Source organism: Phalacrocorax aristotelis, chromosome 7 (genome assembly GCF_949628215.1).
Source record: "Phalacrocorax aristotelis chromosome 7, bGulAri2.1, whole genome shotgun sequence".
In the NCBI taxonomy this organism is placed as follows: Eukaryota; Metazoa; Chordata; class Aves; order Suliformes; family Phalacrocoracidae; genus Phalacrocorax; species Phalacrocorax aristotelis.
Window position 1 is genome coordinate 37695157 of NC_134282.1, and position 12672 is coordinate 37707828.

The following is a 12672-nucleotide window of genomic DNA, read 5'->3' on the forward strand; positions in this document are numbered from 1 at the left end:
TCTGATGCCTCTAAGTTATTTAAAATTATAAATGAAAATAACTTGGTTTTCATTATTGTTCTCAGCTTGCAAAAGATACAGCTCAGCCAGTTTTACAGAGATTAATACCCGAATGAACAAGAGGGTTGTGTGTGACTAACTTCCCAAGCAAAAGTAAAGAAATGCATCTGAATTAAGGTCTGAAAGCGGTTAGTCTGTGGTGCTTCTTACCTTTTGTTGGAACATGCTTCTCCAGACGAATTGTGAAATTCCTGTCTTTAGTACAGATGGACCTTTTATCTGAGACAGAGATGGGCAGAAGGCAGGAGGGCTTCTTTGGAAGCCTGTCTTTCCACATGGAAGGTTTTGGAGTTTGAGGGGTGTGAGAGGAAGTGAACATCTGTTGCAGAAACTCAAATAGTTTTGGTGGTAGGTTGAGTAAAAAGTCGGTTTTGTACCCATCAAAATGTCTTATTCAGGAGCAACATCTGCTTCTGCTACAGCTGCACTTTATGAAAAAACATGCTTTAGGTTCTCATACAACACTTCCCCTCTGGGTCAGGCTCATTGGTAACTGTGTCTACTACGTTGCTCTGTGTCTGCTCTCTTAATAGTGCAGCCTGTAGCGCTACATGGGACTTGAGTCACTGCAGCAAAGGGAGAAAGAAGGCATACTATCAGCACAGGAGGATGTGGTTTAATGCTGAATTGAGCCAGATCATTTTGATGCAGGTGTATCATACCACTTGTTCTGCTGAGCATACCTACAGGAAATGTTTACACATTTCCAAATAAAAAGGTTGAGTTTGGGAGTTACCTATTTGTTCCTTGATGAAAAAGGAATTTTAATAAGAAATTTTAGTTGAGTTCAAATTCAACCTCCGCCTTGAGGGAGGATGACTGCTTAGACACACTTACCTGGCAGTTCTTTAGAATGAGTAGTAGCTTCAGAGCAGGAATCCTGCAGCTCTCCCAGTTTGAGAAAAATGGGCTGTTTTCAGGGGAGTGAAGAAAGGTCAGGCTTTAGGCCTCAGTCCTTACCCCAATGTCAAGGACCATTATCAGTAAACAGACAGGAAAAGGGAGACCTGGGCTATCCTGGTTGCCAATCACCAGCAGGCTTTGCCCCAGCACTGATGGTGGGAGGGTTCCAGAAGCACCCTGATATCTCTGTGCCCCCACCCCGTGCAGCCCCCACAGCACTGCCGTGCTCTTCTCCTACCACCTCTCCTTACTGCTGTCTCATCCCGCAATGTTCCTCCATAGCCTGCCCTGGCTATGCTGCCAGCCCCACTGTGTAGCAGCAGCTTCTCCAGAGCCTCCTGTGGCTCAGAAGGGCTGGCGTGGCCTCGCCCTGGCTAGAGGAGAGGGGCTGGCAGAGGCCAACAGCAAGTCCAGGGAATTCCCCCCTCAGCATAACCTACGCCCGCCTGGCACGAGGAGAGACCCCTCAGGAGCACCAAGGGATGTGATTGGCTGCTCTGCCCCCTTCTGGAATCTTCCAGAGAAGGTCAGCCAATCAGGAAAGGACTGACATGCTGAGGTTTTCCTCAGTGGAGGATTTTCCAGCAGAGTGTTGGCATGGGGGCATCTGTATCTTCAGGGGTGTTATTTGGGTGATAGTCTGATGTTGCTTATGTTGTGCTTTCGTCCCATAATGAGGTAGGACACAGCTCACTGCATTCCTGGAGCCTTTGGCCAGAGGAGAGAGGCACTGCATCGTGTGCACAGACGGGCCTGCTGGCAGTGGGCAGACCATGCAGAGGCAATGGTTGGCTATAGCTGATGGCAGGAGAAGTCCTAACTTTCTTTTTCAACAGATCTGTTAGGTTAAAGCCTTGTCCTGATAGCAGCTCCTGTGATGTAGGAGTGCCTTTCATGTAAAGTTAATGGCCGTAACCAAGTCCCCACTGAACTTCATGAACTCACTAGTACTTCTGCAATTTTGTGGTTGAGAGCTGGTTTTGGTATCAGCCTGGAAATGTAACACTGGCTGTGCTCAGGGTGGTTAAGGGCGAGCTGCTGAAGTGGGGGAGCTCATAGGAGGACGTTTGTTTTGATAAGAACTTACTCCTTTTTTGGTTGGATGAACACTTTGGGTGTGACTCCTTCATTTGGGAAAGAGCAAGCTGTGAAGGTTACTTGTAACAGAAAGGCTTTTGAATGTGAAAGAAAAGTCAGTCATGTTCATATGTATATATAAGATATATATCATACATATATAAGATGTGTATGTAGCCCAGTTAGGGTTCAGGTGTTACTCTCTTTTAAATCATGACTATGAATGAAAATATGCCTCTGACTTTCTAATAGCTGACTAGAAGTAAGAAATTGTCCTGTCTTGCACACTATCAGTATGGAAGAGTCACTATCTCTGCATGTACGAGAGCAGGGTGTACTAAGCATCTGTCATCTGGACATAAAAATTCCAGCTGCCCGGTGGAACCAGCTTTGGCTTTTAGTGCAGGATTGCAAATATTACATGCTTCTGTGTAAACTAACAGTAGCAAATAGCTTCCATATAAGCAGCAGGGGTGAAAAGTTTCCTTTCGTAGAACTTCCAGTCATTACATTAGATCGGCAGTACAAAAGGATTTTATGGAAAATCACTAGCCAAATACCATGCCCATTTTTCAACTCTTTCTTGTAATGATATTTACCTGCTTGTTTGTTCATTGTTGTTATTTATTGCATATTTATTTTCTCTGAGCAAATGGAAAAGTGAATTTCTGTAAGTACACAATAAATCTTATATTTACTTCTGCTGAATATCCTGCAACTGTTGGTTTGTTCTCACCAAATGAGCTGAATTTTGAAAGTGAGATTACCAAAATCAATTAATAAAATAAGATCCTACTTCCCTCTTTAATTTTCTTTATTTTATTTTGTTGATGTGTTTTTACCTGCAGACATTTGTCTCGCAGAGTGAGGTGAGCATTTTTCCTTCTGTTATGGCACTATTTTTTCACCCACTCCGGTAATACAGCCTGCGTTTTGGCAGGGTTTTTTAATATTTAGTGTTTTCTTAATACATAATTTAGAGTTCTGTTTAGCTACAAATGCATAGCAGCAGAATAATTTAAAATGGAATCCACCCTGTCGTGCCCCTCCCAAAATAGCTCATTGTTTCAAATTACAGGAACAAGAAGCTCTAAAATGCTTCGTAAAATGAAAATAGTTTTATGAACTCTATTAAAAAGAACTACAGAATAAACCAAAGTCCTTATACAAATGCCAGACTTGCTTCAAAACCAGCTGATGTTTTGTTTTTGCATGGCCAAAATAAAAAAAAATTGAGCTATAGCAACATTTTTCAAAACTGGTGTAAAAACTGCTATTCCAGTTAAAAGGATGCTGTAGTATCACATCCTTATAAACCAAATTATAGTGGAAGTCTGCAACATGCAAAATTGGACAATCTTAAGCAGGAACTTTATTGAGGGGGAGATAGGAGGAATTTTATCTGAGAAAAATTAGTCTCCTATTCCCAAGAACATAAGATCTGAACATGTGGTTTTATAGCAGCAGACATTTCATCAGCACTTTTCCTGCATGAGTTTGCTCAATAATTTCTTCTGTTTTCACACACTTCTGTTTTAGATCCAGTGAGTCAGACATACAAAAAGTGTAAACCACAGGGGTTCTATGGACTTCAGTGAAGTTACATTATTTTACATCACCTCAGGAAGCTCTTTATGAGAATGGAAAAAGTAAAAGGTCATGTAGTCCCTCTCCCTGTTTCAGTTCTTACGCAGCACCTATAAGATGAAAAGGCCTAGTTTCATGTTATTTGGTCTATGTAAATAGTTCCTTGGCCAATAAAACTGAAGAAACAAGGAAAAAAAGGAAACAGAAAACATCAGACATCTCTGCCTGTATTCACAATCCTCTATTTTGATAGAATATTAGTCTTTACTGATGCCTTCCTGTGGCTTCTCCTTAGTGGTTCTGTGTGTTGAGGGGGCCTCTGGAAAAAGCTGTGTGTAAGAGTGGTTTTTTCAGTTCATAGCCATAGGAATAAAAGAGAACAGAATTGTAAAGCCTATGGCCTGTAGCGCTTTCAAAGATAAGCATGTCTAATGATGTCTGTTTTGTTGATAGCAGGTAAATAATAATGCCAAACTGGTACAAGATACAAAGAGAAAGAGGAAATGAACAGGTTTCTGCCAGAGATGAGCCACACTCTCAGTTGAATGTTTTCACAGTGCTGTTTTTGCTATTTGACTAAATAAAAGAGTGAGTATCAAACGTTAAACCTCATCTTCAGAATTCCTTTAGCTCATTTTACTTTGGACAAATCACTGTATTCAATGTTGTAGCAAGTAATTGATTGCTTGGATTCATATCAACATCACAAATAAGTCTCCAGGTGTTAAAGACTTGGACTAAAAAAAAAAAAAACACAAAAAACCACAAACCCAAAAAAGCCCCAAACTCTAGTGGCTTACATTTGTCAATACTTTTGCAAAGGGTGGAGGTAAGGCTAAAAAAATCAAGAAAACATTTGTACATAGTGCCTGGGAGTCAGCAGTCAGCAACTATGACATTTCAGAAACACCGTGAGCTGCTTTGGAGGGCTGAGAAAGCTTTATAAGTTATAGTGACAGCAATGTGCTGTATCACTGAGCTTCCTGGACTGGCTGCGACAGGAATCAAAAATGCCAGGATAGTGCCCAAAACAATGGTCTTGCCATCTTTCTACACCTGAGGCTGTATAGGGCTATTTCTCTGGTTTCTTTTATCCACAAAGCAGGGAAAGAGGCCTTTTTTAAGACAGTATGCTGCTTCTTGCAATAATGTTCAGCAGGGAGTCGTAAAAGGCTTCACAGTGATCAGCATCGCTGAATACACCAACCAGGCCTGTTCCATAGGGTGCCTGACTTCTGCAGTTGAGGCACGAGAATGTTTTGGGTTGTTTCCAGGTATAGGCATGCCTTTCTGCTGTGGTCAGACTTCTGAACTGGTGACCCACAAGTAAACAATTGGGTTTTTTGCTTTTAATTTCCTTTTTCATCTTCCTTTTACCTTTCTGTCTCCTAATTTTCATAAGGTTGCTGTTCATCATACATTACAGGAAAGCCATTCAATGAGAGCAAAGCTGTAGGTCAGTGGTCTGTAGCACACTATGAAAATACTTCCAAGTGAAGGAGTAATATCTGGTGGCAAGTGGTTCTGAGACATCCAATCATAACAAATCAGCAGCTGCACCAGTAAAGGGCCTTTTAAATGTTGATGTAAAAACTTAAGAATATTGGGAAATTTAATATTCCTTCCATAAAAAACAAATCCTAGAACTTGAAATTATGAAATGCAGTTCTCCATCCGGTGCATATTTGTGAGGAATTGGGTCAAGAAAAGAAGAAAGTAACTTCTTTTAAATGCAACAGCAAGTTGAATAATGCTTACTAGAGAAAAGGAGGGTGTTCAGGTTAAGGTACAGCAAACATGGGAAGATAAAACAAAATTATTAATATCTCTATTTTCAGTCTCTGTAAAAGGAGCTTGAGACTTATGTCAGATTTTGCCAGCTATAAAGCAGAAGGTGATGAAGTCAGAAGTCATGCATTGAGAATGATAACTTCCACTAGATTTGATCCACAGAATCACTATTTTGAGCTCTATTTAACTCATTTCTGTGTTGGTTCTGGTCTCTTATGATTTACCTGTTTATAATGTCTAATTCTTCACTTATGTGTGCTTTTTACAACATGTGAATATTGCATGTTGCCACTTGTGCTAAGCTTCTTTTCATTCAAAAGCACAGAAAATACCGACGCATCACAAAGAAGCTCTCAGATGAATGAATTGAACTAGTAGCTTATTTAATAAATGTTGCATAACATTTGTTCACGTTCATGTTTGCAAGCCAGCAATGAATTGCAGGTGCAAATATCATTGCAAAATATTCAGCTGAATATTTTTACAATATACTATCAGAAGCGGGTATTACAATGTCAGATCAGTAATATGTTGGGCCTACTGAACTGGTCAATGTTCAAAAATTGGCATTTCATATTTATAAAATAATTATGAAAAGATGTGATGTTTGGGTCAGTTGATGTAAAATGCTTGCTATTGGGCAGTTGGTATGTATGTTTGTGCTAGACTGCAAAGTAAATTTAGAGTAGGGGTTTTTATCGGTTTTCTCCTGCCTCTGAATTGAGCCACTGCAAGGAACAAAAGAAATGTTTTCAAATACCATAATGCGGTGGTAAAAAGCTGGTGGCTGTTCATCTCAGTGGAACATGCATGGCTAAGAAAATGGCTACTTTCCACGCCAAACCGTTGTTATAATCTGAATCTGGACATAAAGGTGAGGGTGTAATGGAGATTTAAGAGCGGTGATCACATGATAACGCTGACCAGAGAATTGCTTAGCAAAGTAACTGCAAGTTATAATACATAAAAGCATCTCTGAATAGCCTTTTTCTTTCCTTTTAAGGGGAGCATAAGCGTATTATCGGTGGAGGAAAGATAGGCCAGGGGAGAGAAATCAGTTTTGTTGTTGCCCAATTTAAAAATCAACTAAAGAGAGAGATTAAGAGAGACTGAATCACATGAGCACTGAGGCTCAGAGATCTCTGATGTTAGAGAACTGTTGTGAGGTTGGTGAAAAAGTGACAAATGCACGTGGGTGGTTGTTATCGTGTCTATATATGCCTATAACTTGTGATATCTAAAGTAAAACTAATTTGTTTTCAGCAGTCTCATGTGGTCTGTATATTTGTTTGCTTCCCCTAAAGACTGCCACTGAAGAAATAAACTGTTAACCCAAAATGTCTACTTAGCTGGGAAACTTTGACCCATTTCAAGAGTCTGAAAGTAATAGGGCTGTGAGATCACACCTCTGTGAAGTTTGTTCCCAAGAGCAGGAGAACCCTGGCAACCTGTTCCCATCAAGACCGTGTGGCAAAATCCAAACCCAGCAGAGTTTGCCAAGTGTCCGACTGAGGGAGCACTATCCAGGTGGGTGGCAGAAACACAGTGTTTACGTGGGTGCCCTATGTTAAAAAGTTTATCAGCACAGATTTCAGCTTTACTGGCCTTTGTGCAGTGAATCTTCCTTTTACTCCTATCTTTAGGCTGCATTCATATCAAGGTCACTGTACCAGGTGCAAGGTCTATCCATCATCCACACAGCCTTCTGTGTAAGCTGTGTAAACCAGCCCCTGAGTTCTGTGTAGAATAAGTATATCTGTCTCTTTACTCATTCATTAAAGCAGAATGAAGCACCCAAGCCTGAATTCCCCTCCCCTGGAAACCATCACTCCAGTGCAGCTGAATATGCCATGGGATATAGAGCTGACAGGGTTCAGTCAGCTCTAATGGTGTGCAATGGGTGCCTGTACTGGCTCTGCCTGAGATGGGGTTAATTTACTTCATGGCAGCTGTATAGTGCTATGCTTTGGATTTGTGACTAGAACAGTGTTGATACCACACAGATCTTTTAGTTATTGCTGAACAGCACTTACATAGCATCAAGGCTTTTTCCCTTTCCCACTCTGCCCCCACAGTGAGTAGGCTGGGGGGTGGGCAAGAGGCTGGGAGCGGACACGGCCAGGACAGCTGACCCCAGCTGAATGAAGGGGAATTCCATGCTGTAGAACATCATGTTCAGCAATAAGACTGGGTTGAGTTTTCCAGCAGTTGCCATTGCTTGGGGACTGGCTGGGTATTGGTGTAGCTGGTGGTGAGCGATTGCTTTTGTATCACTTCGTTTTCTTTGTTTAGTTTTCACCCATCCTTATTAAACTGTCTTTATCTCAACCCACAAGTTTTCTCACTTTTGCCCTTCCAATTCTTTCCCCCGTCCCACTGAGGGAGAGTGAGGGAGCATCTCTGTAGGACTTCGCTGTCTACTAGTGTTAACCAAAACCAGCCCCTTTTCCTGATCCTGTCTCCCCTCGGAAGAGTCCTGGTGCCCTGTTTTGGCTAGTCCAGCCCAGGGCTTTTGGTGACTGTGGCTATGCCATGGATTTCTTGGCAGCAATGGGAGATTTGCCTGACTTTAAGACTTGGGGTTTTTTTTCCCTTTGGCACCACTATCAGTTCTTCTGAAGCCAAGAACTTTTATTGCCACTTTTGCAAAGGAGATTTATCCAGCAGATAACCCTCCTCCCTGAAACAGGGCCTGAGAAGCTAAGCCAACTTTTCTTTCTCATCTGTGAATGTATGCTGCTTCACTGCTTTATATTACTGTAAATTCTGTGATTCATTGTCTCCTATGTATTTAACACATGTACTCTCTTAAGTGCATGTTTGTGTGATTTCTTATTAAGAGGAACCATTTATGAAACTGTTCTGCTTTTCTTTCCTTTTCTTTTTGTTTATTGCCCATGTTTACACTGTATCCAGACAAGACCTGCATCTGGTCTGTGTCCCCTGCTCCTCAGTCACTGTGCTGGCATCTCTCACTTTTATGACAGTGTTATTACTTCTCTTCATCTTTCCAGTTACCCTGATATCTAGATACTGAAGCCTGAGTACCAGCCTACAGATGCCTAAAACCCAGATTATTTTGACTGAGATAGGATGAGTTGCCCCATATCAATTCTCAAATGTCCAAACTTATTCCCTGTGGGAAGCTAATATAAACTAGGAAAAGGTCCTCTGAAACCCAGCCAAGGAACATTATTGTTCTAGGATGAGAACCATGATATCTTTGGTTGAGAATCTGATCCTTGCAGTTTCAGAAGTGCCCAGCCACAGGGCACTGGGCACAGGTTTTGCTGACACTTGAAGAGCAAATACATTTTAAACAGCATAGTTTATGCCATTAAATGGATTAAGTGCTAGACACACAATTTAGATGTTGTATGTCATATGCAGACAGACTTCAGAGAGTTTCTTGGTTTCTTTCAGGGACACTAGGTGACAATAACATAATTTAACATGACAATATTTTCTCCTCTCCTGAGTCAGTTTCTGATGCAGAAAATAGATTGTATCTCTAAAGCAGAGGACATTTAGAGATGTGTCATCCAACTACCAAAATGCTCAGTTTGTAGTGTGAAGTACAGAAATGATCACTCAATCTGACTAAGTGCTGTGCAGAAATTTAGAGATACTTCCAGGAAACCCAAGCAGTGGGGGAAAGACGTGCATTTCATATGACACAGGAGCATGAGCTATACCAGCTAGCACAAAGGGACATGGGCCACAAGTTTCCCCATCCTCCAGGATGTGCCTGCATAGGCATATCAATGCTATCCATTTCTGAGAGAATTGGGCACATTTTGACATTTTGAAAACTTATTTTAGGTACTTATTTTAGGTACATATTTTAGGTACTTTTAATGTGGTTTTGGAGACTTCGGACATCTATTTTGTAAATTCCTGTCTGCAATTTCTTCCTTTTAAACTGACAGTAGTTTAACTTGTTCTGAAGCAGGTGTATGTGCTACATTGAGCTATATGAGAGTAATTCCCTTTGGAAGCACTGAAACTGTTGCTTTCCCTGGAATGAATGTACTGAGAGAAGATTTGTGCATAGTGCCCCATACTCAGCATTGATGAGGCTGCACCTCAAATACTGTATTCAGTTTTGGGCCCCTCACTACAAGAAGGGCATCGAGTTGCTGGAGTGTGCCCAGAGAAGGGCAACAAAGCTGGTGAAGGGTCTGGAGAGCAGGTCTTATGAGGAGAGGTTGAGGGAACTGGGGTTGTTTAGCCTGGAGAAGAGGAGGCTGAGGGGAGACCTTATCGCTCTCTACAACTACCTGAAAGGAGGTCGCAGTGAGGTGGGTGTCAGTCTCTTTTCCCACATAGCAAGTGATAGGACAAGAGGAAACAGCCTCAAGCTGCGCCGGGGAGATTTAGATTGGATACTAGGAACAATTTCTTCAGTATGGGAACAGGCTGCCCAGGCAAGTGGTTGAGCCACCATCTCTGGGGGTATTTAAAAGATGTTTGGATGTGGTGCTTAGGGACATGGTTTAGTGGTGGACTTGGCAGTGATAGGTTAACCGTTGGACTCAATGATCTTAAAGGTCTTTTCCAACCTAAATGATTCTATGATTCTATTACTTCCTTGCACACTTACTGGTCCATATGCTGTAAACATCTGAAATCACATAATACCTTTCAGGAAAGGCTTACCATATCCAGTGATTATCTCATTGGCTCAGTCTTAAATAGGCTTTGCCAGGATCTGGGAGTGACTTTTCACAGTAATGATTTTCACTAGGAGTTATCCTAATTTTCCAGCATTTGTTGTTCAAGCTGATCATCCCAACTTTGAGGAAGAGCATGTGCCATCTCTCGGTAAATTAGATTTACCAAATAGCCTCTTGGTGCAAATGGAAATGTACAGTAGATGCTAACATGAAAACTTCTTCCTCTTTTTCCTTAAATTCTTGGTGAGATTGTTGCTATAGTTCTCATAAATCTTAGTGTCCTTAGTGTACCATCCTGTCTCTTACACAGCTGAAATCAAAGGCACCTGGCCTGTAAGTCTTCAGACTTTGCACCAAGTATCCAAGGACATGTTTTTGAATAAAAGGAAAGAAAATCTGGACCTCATTAGAAGAGAGAGGAACCAGTGCAGTCACCACACAAATTTTGCTCAAGGAAAAATGTATAAAAATCCAGAGCCAAATTCCTGGAATCTCCTTTGCATGGTCCTACTTCCTTTCAGTTGGATTTTTTGTTTTGTTTTGTTTTGCTTTTTTTTGTTATGGAAGCTGTGCTTATTCAATTCCATGACTGCTTCCTACTTAATATATTTTCAGCTTGTTCTGTGAGTTCAAGCAATAAAACCAAGTAATTTCATGTATCTCCTTTGAAAACAGGGAAGTGGCTAGAGGACAGGTCCCTGTCCAAGTTGATGGGAAGCTGCAGCAGAATTTTCCCTTTTTTGGGGGATCAGTGACCCCAAACTGATGTCCCTAGGAAACTGTTTTTCTTCAATTCAGCTGCCTGTGGAACTATTTGCTTTTCATTGAGCTGCCTGTGGATGTATCACAAAATGGAGTTTGCTGCTTAATGCTATTCTCATATTGTTCTAGGGGATTCTTGGTGTGCAGATGGTTTACAGCCAGGTGACTGTGAAAATTTGCAGTTTGTTTTATTGGTTAGTTTCCCAGTTCATGCAGTAGTTCCATTTCCTGAATGTGACTGCCGTAGGAAAGCGCTGGCAACGTGGATTTCGACTGCACAGTTTGCATTGTTGCAGAGTAATTGTGTAATCCAGAATTTACTTTGAGCAAATGTTAAAAAAAATAAATGTGGACTTAAAGTTAGCTCTTCAGAGGATTTATGGTTCATCAGAATCAAACGCATTCACTCAGAGTGAAGGAAACCAAACATAAAAGTGCTGAAATAGCACTAACTAGAAGGTGTTTAGAATACAGATACTGATAGTTTTCTAACTGCATTAGTTGATTTACTCTTAGCCTGCATTATTTACTTGGGCAATGAAACTGACCTTTGTTTTGTGCATTCATCTGTTTTCAAGAATAAAAATGTAGTGGGAAATGTGGTCTGGCTAGATCTGCTAGGCAACTGGCTTGTGTTCTCTGAAGTTCAGTGGTTGAATACGTTCTACAGTGGCAATATTCACTGCCTACCTGAGAAGCTTGGTTTCCTTTTTGGTGGTTTGTGTATTAAAAAAGGAAAAACCCTGGTCAGTAAGAAGGCGAGTTCCAGGACATTCAGTAGAGTATATAACATGCTGATAGTCATTTGGATTTAGGACAAAGCCTTACCTGTAACCTCCAAGTGGACAATGAACTTAGGATCACTGCTAGATCTGAAAAGGGTGGAAGATTTAATGGTCTATATAATAGCAACCACCTTCACTTTTGGGTGCAATCTGTGAGTAGGTCTTCTCCAAACCCTCTCTTGTCTTCCCCTGCCAAATGCCTGCAGTGGAACCCCATGGTGTCTCTGCAGGTAGTTCTGTCTGTACCTGTGAGGAAAGGTAGATTATTTTTTTCCTCCCCTTAGTAACATTTACATTTTTTTCTGGGTTTTAGTGTGCTTCACTAATAATACCTAGACACTGCAACAGTTGCTTGTCTAATTTATAATGTTCTCACCAGTGTTGTTATTGTGTCTTTAGTAGCCTTATTTATCAGAGGATAGCTTAATGTTACAAATGAGGGTTTGCGAGTGCTCTGCATGGCAGGTGCTGGCTAATTGCATGTGCTTGTCTCATAGCTGCCAGTGTTCTGTCCAGCTGAGCACATCAGGGTTCATCTGAACCATGACTGTGGTCAACAACAGTGCAGAACAAGGGACTGCTTGTCTCACTGTGGTGACAGCAAAACGCCACGGGGCAGAGCTGGCTGTTTAACAGTTTTTGATGATTTTGCGTAGCACAGTGCTGAACAAAACACAGTGAATGAGTGGCATGATGTAATGCATTTTCCAAGAAACCTAAATAAAGAAAATCACAATAAATCTCATCAGTGAGTGGGATGCTTTTTGGGGAACTAAGTGGGCTGTACTCTGCAGCCTCCAGCGGCATGGGTGCTGCATTTCTGATAATCCATTTCTTAATCCATAATGCAGAACTGCCATGCTGTGTCTCAAAATAAGAGAAATGACATCATTATATAATCACATTCAGCTACTTAAGATGTGTTTCTGTCCTCCTATAACTGCCTAGTTTTTCAGCTGGACTACAAAGGCTGATGCTTGCAACAGAAATCTTGTACAGGCAAAATAAGGATGCAGGCATAATTACTTGTT